Raw genomic sequence first — 20,277 nt, forward strand, 5'->3', positions numbered from 1 at the left:
ATTATCTCCTTTCCTGGACTAACCCTCTCTTTGCAGTATACGCTCTCTAAAGTTAGCTTTTGACAACTTGAAGATACCAAGAGGGTCCTTGCTGCCCTATAATTCCCTGGTCTAGCTGCAGATTGCTGGGGTTGGCACTGCTGCCCTTAGTAAGACAACTTCTGTACTACAGAAGCCGCTCTCCAGCTCCCAAGCATACCCCACAAGACCTTGTCAAAGAGAGAGATTCTCAGGTTCTGCCTATCACCTCCACTTGAGGTATGTGACATAGGGAACACAAATAGTGGGCTTCACCCTGTTGTCCAGATCCAGTGCACTTGACGTGAAATAGAGAAAGGTTGTAGGATTTGGTGACAGTGGTGGTGATGGGTGGTAGCCAAATTCATTCCAGACTATGGGGAAATTTCTTGGAGCAAGTGAGACTTGAGCTGGGCAGCATTTGAAGCAGCAGCAGCAGCAGCAAGGAGGAAAGCATTTATCAGAGGAGGAGCCTGAAAATTTTGGGAAGAAGTGTTGCTCATTTGAGGGCAGGTAGGAGAAGCTTGGCTGGAGCGGAAGGTGCAGACTAGAAACTGGGACCATATTCATTATTATTCTTTTGCGTTTCATTTTAAATGTTTGTCATCTATCTCACACAATTTGAAGAAAAAAATAATGCGTGCACATGATACAAATTCAAATAATATACAGTGGTAAACAGTGAAAAGTCTCCTTCTCATCCTATTCTCCTTTTTCCTTCCCCAGAGGCAATCACTGTATCTTCCAGAGATATTCTGTCTAGACATATCTATTTGTGTGTCCCTTTATGTTTCTCCATATCTGCCTGCCTATTTGTCTCTCTGTCTGTCCATCCATCTCTCCATCTCTAGTCCTCTTCTTTTTTTTTTTTTATCATTTATTTATTTTCCCCCCCAAAGCCCCAGTAGATAGTTGTATGTCATAGCTGCACATCCTTCTTAGTTGCTGTATGTGGGACGCGGCCTCAGCACGGCCAGAGAAGCAGTGTGTCGGTGCGCGCCCGGGATCCGAACCTGGGCCGCCAGCAGCGGAGCGCGCGCACTTAACTGCTAAGCCACAGGGCAGGCCCTCTAGTCCTCTTCTTTTGACACAAACAGCAGCATACCTTACACACTGGTCTGTATCTTGGTTTTTTATTGTTGTTTGTTTGTGTTTTGTATGTTTTCTAACTTAACAATGTATTCTGGGTGTTGTTACATATTGTGATCACAATTTGTAACATCCAAATTAGGATGCAGGTTATGATAAAGGATTCTTTCTGATTTGTAGATTCATATTTACAAAAAGTCTTATAAAAGTACAAGGGTCGTATTGTGTTTAATGAAGCGTTTAACTGAATGTGTTTGTGGTCTTTATTAACATAATGGTCGCATGATTGGCCTTGCACGTGTGTGTGTAGGAGAGGTAGGAGGCAGGCTGGCCTGGAAGCAGGGAAATACTTTAAAGGGTTACTGCAGTAATTCAAGTGTGGTGGTGGTGCGGATGGAACATAACAACCGCACCCACTAAAAGCTGGCTTCAGCCCTGTCCCCAACCATCAGATCGTTTCAAGACTGCCAGTCCACTAGATGATAGCAACTGGGGCTGGATGACATTTGAAGGAATTACAAACTTCCCCTTAGTATTATATTTTTTTTAGATTTTATTGTTGTAGAGAAGTTTTAGGTTCACAGCACAGTTGGAGGAAGGTACGCAGATATCCCATATACCCCCTTCCCCAAGCATGCATAGCTTCCCCCATTATCAACATCCCCCACCGAGTGGTACATTTGTTACGATTGATGAACCTACATGGACACATCATCACCCAAAGTCCATAATTTACATTAGGTTCACCCTTGGTGTTGTACATTCTATGTGTTTGGACAAAAGGATAATGTCATGTATCCACCATTATAGTGTCATACAGAGTATTTCAATGCCCTAAACATCCTCTGTGCTAGTCTCTTCAACCTTCTCCTGTTGGTTTTTAATTATATCCACAACTTCTTCAGCCGACTTTAGCAGATGTTGTTGAATGTCTCCACCCATATCTCCCTGGCACTTGCCTTTCCAGTGCATGTGGATGGCTGCGTTCCACTGCAAGCACTGTGACCCTGCCTGAGAGCTTGCTCATGGCCTGAATGTGGATAGGTAGGAATTGCCAGGGAGTTAAGGCACCTAGAGTAGCCTTCATCAGTGATGAGAGGGAGTTGGAGGATAAAGAGCTCCATTTCCTCAACCTTCAGAGGGACAACTCTGAGATGTGATCTACCCTGTATCCTAGATGTCCGCAGAGGGATTAAGTCTCAGACACCCATAGCATCTGTACATTGTACTATGTGCCATGTACTGTTTTCTTCCCCCTGACTTACTTTCCCATTTTCATTCTTGTGCTTCCAAGGATCTCCTTTCACTTAACTACTTGCATTCAAATCATTGTCTTGGGCTCTGCTTCAGGGTGAAATCAATTTTAGATACCAGGATTCTTCCAGCTCCATCCTTACCCCACTCCAAGAAAAGTGCATGTCATCATTTAGTGCTAGTGACGAATTCCATTTTGACAGATGGACTTCAGTCTTATTGACTGTTTCAGAATCAATTGGCTCTCTGTCATCTCCACCTCCTACTCCCATCCTGGCTGGAGTCCCATTCTCATTTCCAGAGAGAGAACAATGTGAAGTGGTGCTCACCGTGGCCGTGCACTATCTGTTTTCCATTTGGGCAGACTCCTGTGGGAGTTGACTCATACGGTTGACATAAAGCAGCACCTTGCTGGGCTCATGTGAGGAAACAACAAGAGTGATATGTCCAGCTCGATAATTCTGGCAAGTCTCACTCCATGCATATCCTGTGGGTTCCCAGCCAAGCTCTCTGACCTTTTGCAGTCATTTTATAGTCTTGATCTCAGATGTTTTTGCCTTTTATTTGAAGGACCTTGTGAAGGCATAAATGGGTAAAGAAATTTGGAAATGCTGGCAGGATTTTGGATATAGACATTAACTCCATATTGGGGCTCTCAAAGAGTTCTGTTTGTAGTCAACTAAAAAGCACGGCTTTGTAGTCCTATAAGGAGGGAAAAGGTAAACTCAGAAAAACAAATCAACATGACTTGACCAGAGCTTTTCAATGCCTGGTTGACCATTCCGTGGAAAATTTATATTTCTTTAGTGCAATCATTACACACTGATGGACAGATTTTTTACTAATAATCAAAACGGATGGAGACATTATAATTGAGATTTAGGCATATACTGTCTGTTGGGTCTCAGTTCACTCACATATCTGTATGAAAGCAAAATGCTGTGACTTCCCTGTAAAGGCTGGTTCCTCCAGTAAAAGTCTGGAGTACTTTGTAGAGCTCCATTTGAAAAAGGCAAAATTGTGCCATTTGCAACAACATTGCTGGATTTTGAGGGTATTATGCTGAGCGAAATGTCAGACAAAGACAAATATTGTATGATTTCACTCATATGTGGAAGATAAACACACAGATAAGGAGAAAAGATTAGTGGTTACCAGAGGAGAAGGGGGTGAGGGGGTGGGGGGGGCAAAAGGCATACAGAGGCACATATGTATGGTGACGGATAAAAACTGGACTGTTGGTGGTGAACACGATGCGGTCAACACAGAAACTAAAATATAATGAGGTATACCTGAAATTTACACAATGTTATAAGCCAATATGACCTCAATGAAATAATTTTAAAAAGAAAAAAGAAGAGATCCTTTTGTTTTAGAAGGAAATGTAGCTGTTTGTCACAACCTAATTGTCACAGGTCACTTCACGTGGCCTGGCTGTTGAGATCAGGATTAGAGGCTTGAAACCTGGAATAAAGACCGGATTTGCGTCTCAAGATGATGAGGGTTTTCACTGATGCATAAGTCTGCTTGAGGAGAGATGTGAGAACAGCCAGAAAACAGCTTATTCCCAAGACATTTAACTCTACCCAAAGATCTGTCATTTGGTGCTGATTATGAAAATTATAGAATTTACTGCCTCCTCGAATGAACTTCTTAAGTCATCTTTTCCATTTTGAAGATGACAGACGAGAGCTTAAAAAGTTGAAGGAACTTGTTCAAGGTCATTGAGTTTGGGACTAGAACCCTAGACACCCCTTGGCTTTTAAACAAGTGGTTCTCAACTGAGTTGGAGAATAAGGACCACCCTGCCCCCCAAAAGAAAAGTTTGGAATCTCTGAATGACAGCGGTCGTGGTTTTGAATAGTCGTTGCTGGAGGAAACACATACTGGCACCTGTATTTGTGGATCCTTCCTGATGACCCAGCCCCGCTGTGCATCCGGGAACCCTCTCAACTGCCGGGATTAGCTAGCTCTGTTCAGTGGCCCTTTCAGTAGCCCGTTGTTCGCAACTTCACTTGGGGGTGAAGAGAGTCTAAGAGGAGCGGAAAAACCATTTTGGACTCTCCTCTCCTTTAACACCAAGTGACTCTACCTCCATTTGCACACAACCGGGTCCTCCTACTTCCCTTCCGCTGCCTCCATGCTCTTCAGCCTCTTTTCTCCTCCTGTCGAATCATTGAAACAACCTCCAAATGGCATCCAGATTCTGTTTCCTTCCACCTTTAATCCATCCTGAGCGCCACTGTTAAGCTTATCTTCCTAAAACAGCAGTTTCACGTCAATCTCCTTCTGAGAAATCTCTGGTACTGGGAAACCTCGATTCTCTGTAAGACAAAAATAACCCCCCCCCATTTTGGCTTTTAAAGTCCTACCCAATTGATTTCCACTCTTTTTGTAATCAGGCAAACTTGGGTTCAAATCCCAGCTTTGCTACTTCCTGGTTAAGAGAAATACATTACTTGGGTACGTGTGGTAACCTCTCCAAGTCTCAGTTTTCTTATCTGTAAAATATTGCAGCAATGCCTGTCTTTCAGAGTTGTTGGGAGAATTAGAAAAACTATCTACATCTGATTAATACTTTCAGCCTTTATGTTTTTATGCCACATTCCCCAACCCGAGCCTTTCTCTCTAGTGAGATGTCCTCTTTACAGACCTATAAATGTTCTGTGCTCATTCTTGGCTCTACACTTGGGTGGATTCGTGTCTTCTCTCATAGGAAATCTCTCTTTTCTTTTCCCTCTGCCTATCCAAATTTTACTCTTCTCTCAGAGTCCAGCTCAGGGTTCACTTTGAATTCAATCTCCCCTGGAAGCCCTTCTCCAGCATTCCACCTGGTCTCTGTCCTCTAAACTTCCCAAATGAACAGAACAGACAGTAAGCTCTTAATCACTTAACCCAATGTTCCTCCAAGTGTGATTGGTGGAAGAGGATGCACATAAAAATGGTTTCCTGGTCAAGTAGTACAGGAGGTACTGCATCTTGCATCCCTGTCTGAAGAGCTTCACAATTCACATTCACCCAGTCAAATTTCTGAGAGCTTCTACAAAAAAGAGAGTTATTTAACTGTGCTCAACCTTGCAGTTCTCAAATCCATTTGTCTGTGGAACTGATTTTTCATATAAAAAATATCAAATCAAGGAGTGTGTATTCCTAGGAGCACAATGTGGGAAACTGTCTTAATGGTTTCGTGATTTTTCTCTCTATGGGAGGTTAGTTTCCTGGAAGTGATGATTACCTTTTATATTTTTGTGTTTCCATTAGCATTTAGCCCTGTGCTATGCATCTTCTAGGTGCTCAACAAATGCTTGTTAAGTGAAATGAAGTTTGGAGTGTGGAGAGGTAGAGGAGTTTTAACACTAACATAGTTCTTATCATTAGGGAGTCTAGCCAAAGTATAGAAAAAATGGACATGTAAACCAATGCCTGAAATGAGTTTTAGGAGCCTGAGTGTTTCAATCAAGTAAGTATGCTATCCTTTTGTTCTATTTATTTAGAGGTGAGAGATTTGGTTAGATTATATCAATATATTCCCATTTGTTTTCCTTTTTAAATGGACTTAGAATAAGCTATTTTAATGGTTTCAAAAATTTGTGAGGTTGGAAACACAGCTATGGAAACAAGTTTCTGTGTATATTTTCCAGATATGCACGTACGCTGTCTACATAGCTCACACCCATCTTTTAAGCTGAATTTCTTTTAAAAGGAACTCGAATATTATTTTGATTTAAAAACCATATTTGGGGACAAAAGTCTAGAAATAATGAGACCAAAATGATGTAATGTCATAAAGTTACAACCTTCTAGTGGTGCTTTCTCTGGATGTGCTAAATAAAGTTTGATTTATGGAAATGACTTTTTAACCATATTCTTAACTCACTGCCGATATCTGGGCCTTAAGTTTTGCTCGATTCTTATACTTGAGATAAAGCCCAGATACCATATATGTATGCTTGTATGTATATGTTATTTTATAGGAGAGCCTCTTTCATTTTAAACCCTGAGGGGTATAAAGGAAAAATGATCTTTTAAGAAAAATATTGAGAGAGATAACATTGCCCACCAAATGCCGGAATTTCTAAAGGCAGTTAGATCTGCTGGATGGAGTGAGTCTGTCCTTCTCCCTTAGATGGGTTGGCTGGGGCAATGAAGTCTTTGGTTTTGTATTGGTTGGTCATGCTTTTTGAAGAGGAAACACAGCTACTGGTGAAGCTAAGGCCAGACATTGGTAGGGTCAAGGTTCACGACTTGTTTAGCCTGTGGACCCCTGGATGACCTCGCATTAGTCATGTCTCTCTGAGCCAGTCCCTCCTCCCATAGCCTGTGGGAGGGTAGTGTCCCCTCTGAGGCTCATGTTTGGATGAGTTATCAACCGCAATGAAGCAGCCTCTTGAATCAGCCCTTTGGATTGTGGAGCAAAATAAGAAAAGTGTCCTTCATTCACATGTTTTTCCATCAATCTCCATTGCCGGGGTGTAGTGCTTTCATTTCCTCAGAAGAGGAGGAGAGGATCTGTCACTCTTATTCGGTATATACAAATAGAAGGCATTGAGGGGTCAACCCTCAAGCATATAAACTCTTAAAGAGCATATCCATACATGTGGTGTTTTATGTGTAATTAGCAGTGCTTCGATCTTTGAAGACACCTTTTATTTTCATATTCATTGTGCACTGTGGACTTCGTGACTCACTTTGTTGAACTGTGAGTGCATTGTTTCATGTATTGGGCTGAACCATATAAAACTGTTGATGTTTGACCACTTTTGACTTACAAAAACAGCAATTTTCTATGGTTCAACCTAGGGGAAGCGAAGAGTAAAATCTGTCCTGGTCTTCTTTCCCTTTAATGCATCTTTCTTTTTCTGCTGGTACAGATTGCCCAAACCTCCGTAAATCAAGGTGGAGGAGAACTCAGTCTCGGAGTTGTTGACCGGGTCGTCATAGCCAGCTTGTGCTCTGGAGTGAAGATGGCCAGCGTTGGGCACAGTTAATTCATCCATAGAAGGAAGAAGACATTGAGCAAAATATCTCAACGAAGTAATGGATTTAGATGGTGTCAGGAACATCTAAACAGCACAGCAATTGCTTCTACATCAAACGTGACATTTGGCATTGAGGGTAAGTTTACGGAGCCAAAGCTAAACTCAGGTCAGGATCTGACACGGTGTTAAACCACTTTGACATGTGGCTTATGGTTTTTTTCTAAGGCTGGCTGCACTTGCCTGTTAAACATTAGGAGAATGAAAATATAAGAGAAACACAGATCCTTATGGAAAAAGATGCAAGAAGAAATATTTTGCTGCATGGGAAGATGGAGATGGAAGTTGGTGACTGGGGATAGGAAAGAAAGTAAAAAGATTGAAGTAAGAGAGGAGTGGGGATAGTTGCCAAGGAACTTAGCACAGCTAAAGGTCAGTATGTTCTTGGATAACGCTATGGCTATGGCGGGAGGGAAGAATGATTAGAGGAGCTTGTACTCGTTCCACAGCACACCTCTAAGTTCAGAGAAGACTAATAAACACCTGGCTTACCAGAAGCAAGAAATTGGGTCACACTGGGCAGAAAAATATTTTGTGGGTGTGTGACCCACCTCTAAATCCCATTTCTAAATTACCCACCTCTAAATCCAATTCATAGCCGATACAGAGTCTTACACAAAAATCAACCTAACAAAGCATCTGTCTACATATATCTACATTTCCTTTAATCAGGACTCAGTTTCTTTTAATTTTCAATTGGTTTTCAGGACTGATTGTAAACAAGACGGTTTACTAAATGGCTAGAGTGGTTTCTAAGGAAAAAATGATGGAGCCCCATTTCTAGTCTGTACTTTTCTGCAGTTTATATTATTTTATAAACCTAGTATTATCTGTTTTGATGATTTTATTTCTGTCCAATGTTCTTCGTGGAGGAGTATCGTAACTGGAAAGCACCTGACACATACTGCTTGTGGAATGAAGAAGGGGATATTGTGAACGAATAGTTAACTTATGACGGTGAACTTGCCCTGCTATTTTCCATCTAGAAGTCAAGATAAGATATGCTCAGAGAGTTTGTGAATGCTGAATGCTGGGGAGCCCTAGAGTCCTGCAGGGTCATAGAGAGGTTTGCCTTCACTGGCCTCTCTCTCCGGTGCAGGGACAATTGTATGAAACTCCTCTCCTCTCCCCCACCCACTTCCTTCTTTACTTATCCTTAGGCTGTTTCCTGCCTGCCCCACCAGGGACTGCTGGTCAGACTTTCTTAGAGCAGAACTTCCAGAGCTTCGTCTACCTCTTCTCCCGGGCTGACCATCAGAACTTTCCTTTTGGATATGTCTTATTTGTGCAGCAAGTCTCCCTGGGCCTGAAACACGAGATCTGATAGACAACACTGCATAATGAAGCAGCCAAGATTGTCCCAGGGTATTGATCTTTTAAAATCCTAGGCACAAAAACCTCAGTCCAAAGAGGGAAGAAAAAATCTAAAGGTGAAGAGACTATTTTTGGCATGAGGAGAATCAGATTCCTCAAGTCTCACTATACAAGCAAGTCTCCATTTTTGCTTAGGGCTATAGAATCAACCTTACTGCACCCAATATGGAAAACAGATAAGAGTGTTGAAGGAAAGTGATGTGTCTTGAAGTCTCACTCACTCTGCTCCTTTGATTTCTCCTGCTTTCCTGCGGAACTTTGGAAGATTCCACAGAGCATGGGGTAAAAAACATTGGTATTGGTAGACCAAGAGTCTCAAATATAGTATCTCTGATAATGCTTTAAGATATAAGATCTACATGATAAATGTAGATTTGCAAAGAGATAACATAATAAGATAAGATTAAAAAAACATAAAAATCATAGGGTAATTGACCTGGGCCAATACACTTCTAGGTGGACTAGGAAGCTTTCCGATTCCCTAAACGCATTCAACATATTGTGCAAGTGGTTTGTGAATGTAGGCTTGTTGGGAGAGATACGTGAAAAAAAAAAAAAAAAAAGAAAAGAAGCAGTAATAGGCTTGGGTCATTTTATCTCTGGAGGAAGAGGGTGTTTGCTCTGAAGAAAGAGCTGATGAGCTGTAATCTTCAGCCCAAACCCTCTTGAAGATGGTTGGTGACTTTGTACCAGACACAGAGTTCTCTCTCCTCCCAAAACTCATAACTGATTTGGAAGATGAGACACAAACAGATGAAACAGCTGACTATCAAGAGAAGGCAGTCCAGGGCTAACATATGTGGGAGTGGCAGAGAAACTCACTGTGGGAGGGTTAGGAAGGTGTTGAGATTGTGAAGATTTTCTGATTAAAAATTCCTATGACACAAAAAACAACAAATGTTGGAGAGGATGTGGAGAAACAGGAACCCTCATACACAGCTGGTGGGAATGCAAACTGGTGCAGCCTCTATGGAAAACGGTATGGAGATTCCTCAAAGAATTAAAAATAGAGATGCCCTATGATCCAGCCATCCCACTACTGGGAATCTATCCAACGAACCTGAAATCAACAATCCAAAGAGACTTATGCACCCCTATGTTCATTGCGGCATTATTCACTATAGCTAAGAAGTGGAAGCAACCTAAGTGTCCCTGGACTGACGATTGGATCAAGAAGATGTGGTATATATATACACAATGGAATACTACTCAATCATAAAAAGAGACAAAATTGTCCCATTTGCAACAACATGGATGGGCCTGGAGGGTATTATGTTAAGTGAAGTAAGCCAGAAAGAGAAAGACAAACACTGTATGATATCACTCATATGTGGAATATAAACCAACACATGGACAGAGGAAATTGTATTGTGGTTACCAGGGGCAATGGGGGTGGGGGGTGGGTACAAGGGATGAAGGGAGACATGGTGATGGACAAACAAAAATGTACAACCCAAGATTTCACAATGTTATAAACTATTAAAACATCAATAATAAAAAAAGATTCTTATGAGAAGAAAAGAAGGAGACTCTTAGAGAGGGTCCTTGTACTAACTATGTTCTTCTCTTTGCGAGGAACAGGCCTAAGTGGTTAAGGGAGACATACGAAAATAAGAAATCTTAGCCATATGATGAGGCCTCCTGCATGCAGGAGAAATGGAATAACTAGGCTTCATGGGACAACCAGAAACCATGGAACACCAAGTCTTATGGAGATCAGGAAGCCCAAAGGACCATCATCCTACTGCCCTACCAGGGGCAGTGGTTCATGGAGGATGATTCTAGGGTTTGTCATTAACATGCCTCATTCTTGTTGTGTTTACATTTCTGGTTCCTCTGCTGAATGTCTGTTTCTGTCTTCAACTCACAGTCAGAGGCTACTAGCCATTTTAGGGATTGGCCGATCTTCGTGAAGGGTCTACCCTAGCCCAGTCACTTGTGGTCCAGTGGGCAGATTCACAGAGTACAGACATGAAAATTTGTACATCAGCAACTGTTAAGGCCACTTGCTTCCTTTGGGGGCTATGGCAGGGACCCCTTTAGCAGGTCCTGAGGTCGTGGCACTAGATCCCCAGCTAAGGCAGTATTGATGGACCTTCTCTGGCAAGTCCACTCATGGGCCTCTGCCTTTACTTTGAAAACTCAGACACCATTTAATTTAATTTCAGGTGTGAGGTGTGTTGTACCCTAAATATCCACCTTATGCACATATGGATCAGGGAGCATCAACCAATTAATTCTGTTTTATTTTTCATATTGGTCTTTTATGTTTTTTTCCCCAGAAATACATAAATGATCACAATGCAAATACACAGATATACATATATCTGTATATATGTATATATATACATATGTATAACGTATATCAATGCTGTCTTTTACAAGATTATGATTTACTATAAAAAGAGGATTGGTTTTATTCGTGTACTAATACACTAAATCTATCTATCTTGCATTCTTGAAACATCTCCTAGAAGTAGCACAAAAGAAGCCTACTGTCGGGCCGGCCCCATGGCTTAGCGGTTAAGTGCGCGTGCTCCGCTACTGGCGGCCCGGGTTCGGATCCTGGGCGCCCACCGACGCACAGCTTCTGCGGCCATGTTGAGGCCCGTCCCACATACAGCAACTAGAAGGATGTGCAACTATGACATATAACTATCTACTGGGGCTTTGGGGAGAATAAAGGAAGAGGATTGGCAATAGATGTTAGCTCAGAGCCGGTCTTCCTCAGCAAAAAGAGGAGGATTAGCATGGATTAGGATGGAAGATCAGCTCAGGGCTGATCTTCCTCACAAAAAAAAAAAAATAAATAAAGGTCATTATTATCATTAAAGATAAGAACTTTCTAAAAAAAAAAAAGAAGCCTACTGTCTCTTTCCAAAATGGATTATTATTAAATTACTATGAAACATGTCTGAAGGTGCCAGAAAGGCCTTGGAGAGAGATAAGTATTATAGCACTACTAGGAGAATTGCAGTTCTTAAAAATGGTCATGACCCCTCCCAGCCATCTTGCTCCACCTGGAGAGAGTCTATGAAAGTCATCCACTGCCACTTTGAAGCTTAACAAGGAGGCAGACACTGTTGAGTCCCTTGTACAGAAATTAATGAGACGGATCTGAGCTTTTGTCGGGAGGAGAGAGAGAAGAGCTTTTCACTGAGGAATATTCCAGGGTGGAAGACGCCCAAGTTACTTTGTCTATCTGATGGTGACCAGGAACGTAAGAGGAGGTGGTGGGTGTAGTTCCATGTTTGGGACCCCCTCAGCCTCAGTTGCTCTATAAATCTCCCTCCCTTCAGGATTTAGTCTCTTGTCAATGTTTTCTTCTCAGCACCTCTCAAACTGCTCCCCTCTTTAGTATCTTGTGTTTTTAACTTCTCTGTTATTGTCTCTGCCTCCTGCTAAATTTCCTAATACGAGCGTTCTAATAACTTGGAAACAATTCTAAGACTAAGGCATTTTAGGAACCAAAGTAAGGTTTTTGTCTGCTCAGCATTTCCTCCTCGCGCTTGTCAGTGCAGTTGCTTCCGCACTGTGTGATTTTATGTGAAGGGGCCTATATTCGTGCTATTATGGACTTAGGGAAACACAGTAATTCCTAAGTTAGCATGACTTCTGCTCTCAATTGGTTCTGCTCCTATTTCTCAGCCACTCTCTCTGCCAAATGTTTTTCAAGGTATTTGTTCATTCTATCATCATATAGTTTATCTTGTTTTATTTTCACATTTATCGTTTAGAGAGGTAGTGAGGTGCAGTGGAGAATTCAGGTTGTATGCTGTGTGCTTTGCATTTGGTTTTTCATTTAGTCTTTACAATAACCATATGAGGTAGGTAATCTGTTTTTTTGAGGAAGATCAGCCCTGAGCTAACATCTGGTGCCAGTCCCCCTCTTTTTGCTGAGGAAGACTGGCCCTGGGCTAACATCTGTGCCCATCTTCCTCCACTTTATATGGGACGCCGCCACAGCATGGCTTGACAAGCGGTGCGTCTGTGCGTGCCTGGGATCCAAACCTGCGAACCCCGGGCCGCCGCAGCGGAGCTTGTGTACTTAACCACTACGCCACCAGGCCGTCCCCTGAGGTAGATTCTTATTCCTGTTTCACAGGTGAGGAAACCAAACCTGAGAAGGTTTAGAAACTTTCCCAGTCTCACATAGTTGATCAGTGATGGAGCCTGGACACAAAACTCAAAGCCTGTGGTTTAATTACTGTACTCTATTACCTCCCTGTGTAACTACTATTTACAGGGTCCTTACTGTATGCCAAGCAACGTTAGATACATTCTCTTGTAAGCTGTCTAACAACTCTATATATAAGGATTTAAATAGCTACATAACTTACTAGCTGTGCGACTGCCAGTTAATGTATCTGAGCCATCCTGACTTCATCTGTAATATAACAATAATAATACTTGTTCCACCCCTGTCCCACAATTACTGTGAAGATTTCACGAGAGAATGAATGTGAAAATAATCTTTAAACCAGGAAGCATGATGTAATGGTATACATTGAAAGCGTGGAAATGTTATTTACTCCATTAATTAGATAATTTTCCAGATGAGAAATCTTAGGAACAGAGAGGTAGATGGAAACTTAGCCACAAGAGTCCACTGTGTGTCCTATACTGTCCTCAGCACCTGGTGGAGTGATCTGCTCAAGGTTTCTTCATTCATTGGGGGCAGATCCGGCATTAGAGTTGGGTGTGTTGCCTCCAGATGAATAGAATGCTTTCTAAGATGTTCCCTGTCCCAGAGGAGAGGACTAAGCTGAAGACTGGTTATACCCAGAGTTGCTGCTGACTTTAAGAACGGAATTTATTTCATGCTGACTTTCCCTCCTGGAGTTTTATACTAGCCTGGTTACCTTTTGCTTGGCATTGCCCTAGTCCTGCATTATCATATGATTTTTCCAGCATAATAGATGATATCCAGATTAGCTCTTTTAGAAATGTCTCGCTGTAAAGCGCTGGACCTGGAGCCTTTTATTATTCAGTCATTGATTTACTTTTTAAACACATGGAAATGGAAACAAGATGTTTGTGTTGAAAGCATTCATGGTGTGACGGTGCTGGTTCTGCAGGCGCCCAAGTGCCACATATGTTTTCTTGGGGACACAGCCTCACAGCAAGCAAAGCTCAGGCTGCCAGTTGAGTGTTTTACGTGCTGGTGTGTACTCTCTGGGGAGGCAGATGATGTCCTGCCCTCTCTCCAAGACAATGAGACAGGATGCCCAAGGCGCTAGTCAGGGACCAGGGGTCACTGGATTACCTTCTCCCTTGCTGCTGGCTCTCAGTGGACCCTCAGATGGGGAAGATCATTACCTTGTGCCAGACTGGATGATGTTTGAAAGAACGTGGCTGCAGTTCCTGAGTAAGGATATATTTGAGGTAATGAGGAACAGACTTGTACCAGAGAAATAAAGCTTTTCGTAGCTGGCCTCTGAGGCTCCCGGCAAACAAATTCAAGCCTGAGCTAATCCCAGCCAATTTTTAAAAGTAATATTGAGGTAACAATTTGAGAGACTAGAAAAATTATTTTAGCAAGGAAACCAAACAGACCAATGTTTAGAATAGACATGAATAATTTCATGGGTTAACACAAAGCGTTAACCAATAACATGCAAGCCAATTCCTATTATCAAAGAATTCTATTGCCAAGTCATAGAAAATCCACAACTTCCTTTTAGGGAAAATGAGCACTTATTTAATTTATATTAAAAATAATCATATTTAAGATTCCTTTGCAGGTGGTATGTGTGTTTATGTGGGTGTGTGTTTAATTAAATATGGTTTAGTTTATTCATTCATCTCAAATTATAGAGATGTCTAAGGCTTGGATGGAATATAGTTTCCACCAGTCCTAATCTGTTTTTCAGATGTCTTATTCTTTTGAGTGGATAAGAGATGGCAATAGTAAATAATAATAATAATAAGAGTAATGATGAGAGTAATAATAATAATAATATTTGTATAGTGCTTTGCAAAGTTCACTCACAAATTTAATCTCTTTTAATCTTTAAAACTCACAAGAGGGTTTTTGATGCCAGGGTTAATAATGCCAGGTAGGCCAGGCATTATTACAGTTATTTCTTAGGATAAATAAGCTATGTACCACCATAAGATAGTTAAGGGAAATTAAATATTTTTGTTATCATAGTCATATTAAAAAACTTCCAGTCAAATATTTTTGAATTAATAAAGCGAGTAGGATTTTGTTTACAGAATATAACAGGTTTCTGGAAAAACACTGCCCTAGTTGGCAGCATGTATTATGTGAGAAAGGCATGTAACACAGCTGTGTCCAAAGCCTAGCGTGTGATTGTTGCTTAGAACAGCCCCATTCTCTTCTTTCCTGGGCGTGGCTGTGTCCTTAGCGCTCAGCACTGTGCTAGGTCGTCTGGAGGATACGAGTGTGTTTAGGACATGCTACGTGACCTCAGGTTGTCTGTGATCTGACTAGAAAGACACAGCATGGCCATCTCTGAGCCAGTAACTGGCCAGAACTGCTGCTGGGTCAGGCACTCACCCTGGAGTCACCAGGGAGGTAAGCCCACCCCAGCCACATACACTGAGATGGGGAGGGCTAGTTCCCACAGTAAAATCAAACTATCATTTCCAGATAAAAAGTGAATGGCTTATGGACAACAGATGTCCATCTCAGGTGCTTCTTCTGATGTCCCTAGAGTTAAGAAGTCCCAGATGTCCCTGCTATCCAAAGCCTTTCCTGTTTCTCTCAACTATCCTCTCTCCCAGTGCAATTCTGTCATTTCTGGTTACAACATGGAATGCATTTCCCCAATATAAACAGAGTTATAAATGCTGGTTGAGCATAGTTAATATGGTACCATTTTTAGTATATAGTTCAAATACATTAACTTTAAAGAGCCTTTGTGGGCAGTTTTGAGGATTTAACCATAATTTATAATACAGCGTCTATATGAAAACGTGTGCTGAGAAACGGAACACTCAGACCGACAGACAGACTCGTAGAACGTAAGCTGGGGTTGTATGAGTACGATTGAGCTCTAAATTGCGCAGTAGAACTTGGAAGGGCTGAGACCGTTCAGAGAAGGAAGAGTTCTGCAGGAGCTCTGTGGGCCTGGGGAAGGGGTAGGTACATGATGCTTTCAATACATCAGTCTCTTGATGGCATCAAAATCTGACTGTGTTCCCCACGTATTATCCTATGGATATAAGGGTGACCTGGATCTCACATCTCAGGGCAACTGACCTGGTAATGACTAGATAGTGCCCCTTTCTTCTTTCATTACCCCACTTATCTCCCACTTGAAACTACTTCTTTACTTGAAAACAGAGGAAAAATATCTTCTGATCAAGAGATTTTTCTATTTGTTTAAAATATTTTAAACACAAAAATACAATATAAAACATGTTTTATGTAGAATACAAAAGTGGAAGGCCTCCCTCCCTGGCCCCAATCCCATTCCCCTCAACAGAGGTAGTTGCTGCTTGGTATACTCAAGGGTTCATTTTATAAAATGAATTTCCTAGTATGAAAATAAATTACATCTCCCAGTTTTATCAAAATTAGGCAATTTTGGTGGGAAAGATGTCTGTCCCAGTTCAGGCCTTTTCTGTTCCAACCCAGTGGTTTATTACAGTTTGTGTGGGAGCAGGTGTGGATGTTGGGGGGAGGGAGGTAGAATTTAAAGATGAGTAGGATCAGTGTAGTTTGAAAAGTTCTACAGATTGTCTAATAAGGTATCTCGTCCTGCTTTGAAAATCATTGCTTCCTATTTCAAAGCATGTAATAACCAACCTCTCCACGGTTTACAGCACGTGTCTTTAACTTATGGCCTATTTTTAAACGATATTACACCACTTACGTCAGAACTTTACAACAGTATGCTTTCATTTTCTGTGTTTCACTATTGTTTTCATAATTTTTCTTCTATGTGTATTATGAAACCCACGAAACATTTTTGTTTTTTGGTAAGGAAGATTAGCCTGAGCTAACATCTGTTGCCAATCCTCCTCTTTTTGCTGAGGAAGGTTGGCCCTGGCCTAACATCCGTGCCCATCTTCCTCCACTTTATATGTGGGACGCCTGCCACAGCATGGCTTGATGAACAGTGCATATGTCCATGCCTGGGATCTGAACCTGTGAACCCCAGGCTGCCGAAGCGGAGTGCGCGAACTCAACCACTACACCGCCAGGACATTTTTTACTGTAGTCATTTATCTTTTGATGAAACTAAAAAAATTAATAAGTATTTTATATTTAACCACATATTTACCATTTCCAGCCATCTTTATTCTTTTTTTTTGATCCAAGTTTCCATTTCAGATGGAGGGAGGTGACTGAATGCAGCCTTGGTGAGTCTAGTGCATAGCAAGTGTTTGCAGAGAAGCAACCAAAAATTCCAGACTCCTGGGCAGGAGTTCATACAGAAGTGCTGAGAGAAGTGGTAGACTGGAAGAGGCCTGCAGTCTAGACTGGAAAGCCAGGGAATGCAGAGTCATTCAGGTGGGAGGTTATGGCGGTGACCTAGGCTTCAGTAGCGGATTCCTGTCTGTTGTATGATGGAGAATTTATCTGGTCTTTGTCCCTGTTCCTGGGATGGAACCTCTAAACTCTTGGAATTTCCTGAGTGATAAGAGTATCTTTGTTATTCACAGTAGACCCTGGGAGTTTATGCTAACAGGGTGACCATGGTAGGTCCCTAGATACTTATGCTAATGAGATGACTCAGGACGGATAGGCCATGCCAGAAAGAACAACCATGTGATCAGGGGGTTGGGGCTTTGAGACACATGATATCAGCCTAACCTCTTGATCTCTGGGGAGGGAAGAGGGGGGCTGGAAATTAAGTTTAATCATGTGGTCAGTGATTCTATCAATCACGCCTACGTGATAAAACCCCAATAAAAACTTTGGACACTGAAACTTGGCATAACTTCCTGGTTGTTGAACTCATTGATTTGCTGGGGAGATGATACACTCTGATTCTATGCCGTGAGGGTTCTGCATTCCAGACCTCACCTTATGTGTCCCATCATTTGACTGGTCCTAATTTGTATCTTTTATCATAAAACTGTAACTATAGTGCTTTCTTGAGTTCTGTAAGTCCTTCTAGTGAATTATTAAACCCGAGTGGGGGTCGTGGGAACCCCCAGGATTTGCAGCCAGTTGGCCAGAAATGCAGTGGCCTGGGTATCCCTGAACTTGTGACTGGCATCTGAAGTGAGGTCAATCTTGTTGGAGACTGTGACTTTAAATCTGTGGAGTCTGACACTAACTCTGGTGGTTAGCATCAGAACAGAGCTACAGTACAGAATGGTCCCTTAATCAAAAGGACTTGTAAGGTTAGCCACAACATAGGATGCAATGCAATGCACAATAGCCCGAAACAGATCAGACCAGTTACCTTGTATGAAGTCATCAATACCATTCTCAGGTGATTCAGAGGAAAGCCCTGTGACCAGAGACCCTTTACTACTGTCATGTCCAGCCGCCATATTGAGAAGGAGGAGGGGAAAGGAAGACTGCTTGAGAAGGGAGAGACAGCTCCAATAGGGTGTTCAAACTTTGAAAGGATGGCAGATGTATTTGCTTTAGATTGGAACAGACTGAGGTTTTTAAAAATTCTTTAAAAAATTTTATTAAGTTTATTCCATTGAATCAGCATGACAAGGGGCTTGAAAGCAATAGGAGGTCATTATAGAAATTATAGAAATTAAAGAAAGCTGTCTTTTTTCCACCTGCCCCAACTCCACCCACCCCGCCAAACATTTGTGTTGTAGTGAGTAAAATTTAACTTTACTATGTATAGCTTATTTTGATCTCCCCTCACACTTATCCTGGAGTTTCCTTTTTAGTTCAGAAGTATCTTGCCATATTGACAGACCCACATTTTCCTTTCTGGTTGTCAAATTATGTATCACGTGGGCTGGAACAGAATCAGTTAGTTTCCACAAAGCAGATGGACTATATTCCAGTGATTCATCAGTTTCTATGAGTGTTGGTCCAGGCTGTGTTTTGGGCCTCTGGTCTAAGGCTTAGTTATTGTGGGATCGTCTGAGGCTTACAAGATTCATTTAATCACTTACTGGTTATAGTAAATGCTGGGAAGGACATGATGGATAAAACTCTGGTTTAGTTTTTTTCTTTTTAATAGTTTGCTTTTTCTGGTTGATTTTTATATCTAGTAGGAAAACAGATAGACAAATAAATAACTTTGACAGAATTTTTAAATTGCTTTAATAAAGTATTGCTAGTAAGAAAGAAGTCATGGATTCAATCATCTTGTGTATTCTTAGACCCTTTCTGTCTCTGAAAATGTCTGATGCCAGTGACAAGTGGAGATGGGGGCGCCACAGACTGAAATGTCTACCGGTGCAGGTAACAAAAATAAATGAAGTGGGCTGGTGTTGACTGGGGCAAATTGGGCAAATGATCCCGATGTTGCCAGATCCCCTATTCTGTCAAGAGAAACTAGAAATCTGTTATTTAAAAAAATGTGAATGGTGACAATATTTAAATGTTGGGAAAAGCCCATAAACATACAAATACAAAATCACCTCGCAAGATAACTAATATTTACTGGCCTGCCATATTTGGCCAACAAGTCATTATTCGCAAGTGCTGATATCAATGGGGTGGTTCAGTGCAAATCCACACATAAACCGTGAGGAAACCTCACCGTTTTACATTTGAAATCTGTCTCTGAGGCTTACTGAGCAGGGCTTTTCTTCTTTTTATTTTATGGTTTAAGATATTGCCACTTGGTGATAGTTACTGATTAATATTCTCTCAACAAGAACCTTACTTGCCCCTCTCCATGCTGTTTTCAGACTTCCCTCTCTGTGGAGTCTTTGCCTCCTTACTTCTCTCTAATCAAACCATCTTCATTCTCTCAATGAGCTTAATGGTACCTGGTCCATGAGGACTAAACACTGCCTCACCTGGTCTCATTTTATCTCTATTTCTCATTTTCCACTTTGTATTCTAGCTCATATTTCTCTCCCTCATCTTTGCATCACTCAACATAACTTATCGTCTGTAAACATTTCTTAACTTGGATGAAAGTCCAATTTTGTACAGCTTCACATTTACCCATTATCTTCTCTTTATTCTTTCCCTTAATTAAACCTGAGGGATTGTATTCTAAAGAAATGTGTGGTATTCTGTCTTAATGCCTTCTCTCTGCATTTTCTTTCCATACCTATATATGACTACTTAAAAAGAAAAATCCAGGCACATGTATCCTGCCAGTAATTCTAGCAAGGTCATTTTTTTTTTGTAGTTTTAATTAGCTTTTTGGCCTTTTAAACCATAGATCTACTTGTCAGTGATGGATTGGATTATTAGTTTTATTATCACTAAATTGTTTGGTTAAAACTCATCTTTTTATTATGTGCGTAATGAGATAACATATCTAGAACTCTCATAAATGACTTTGCTTCTCATAAATGTTGAACATTCTTTTCCTATGTCTATATTAGCACTTAGATTTACCAATTTCCTTTCCACTTGAAGAAGAGAATT

This window comes from Ceratotherium simum, chromosome 37 (assembly GCF_057802395.1).
Source record: "Ceratotherium simum simum isolate JZ-2026a chromosome 37, ASM5780239v1, whole genome shotgun sequence".
Classification (NCBI taxonomy): Eukaryota; Metazoa; Chordata; class Mammalia; order Perissodactyla; family Rhinocerotidae; genus Ceratotherium; species Ceratotherium simum.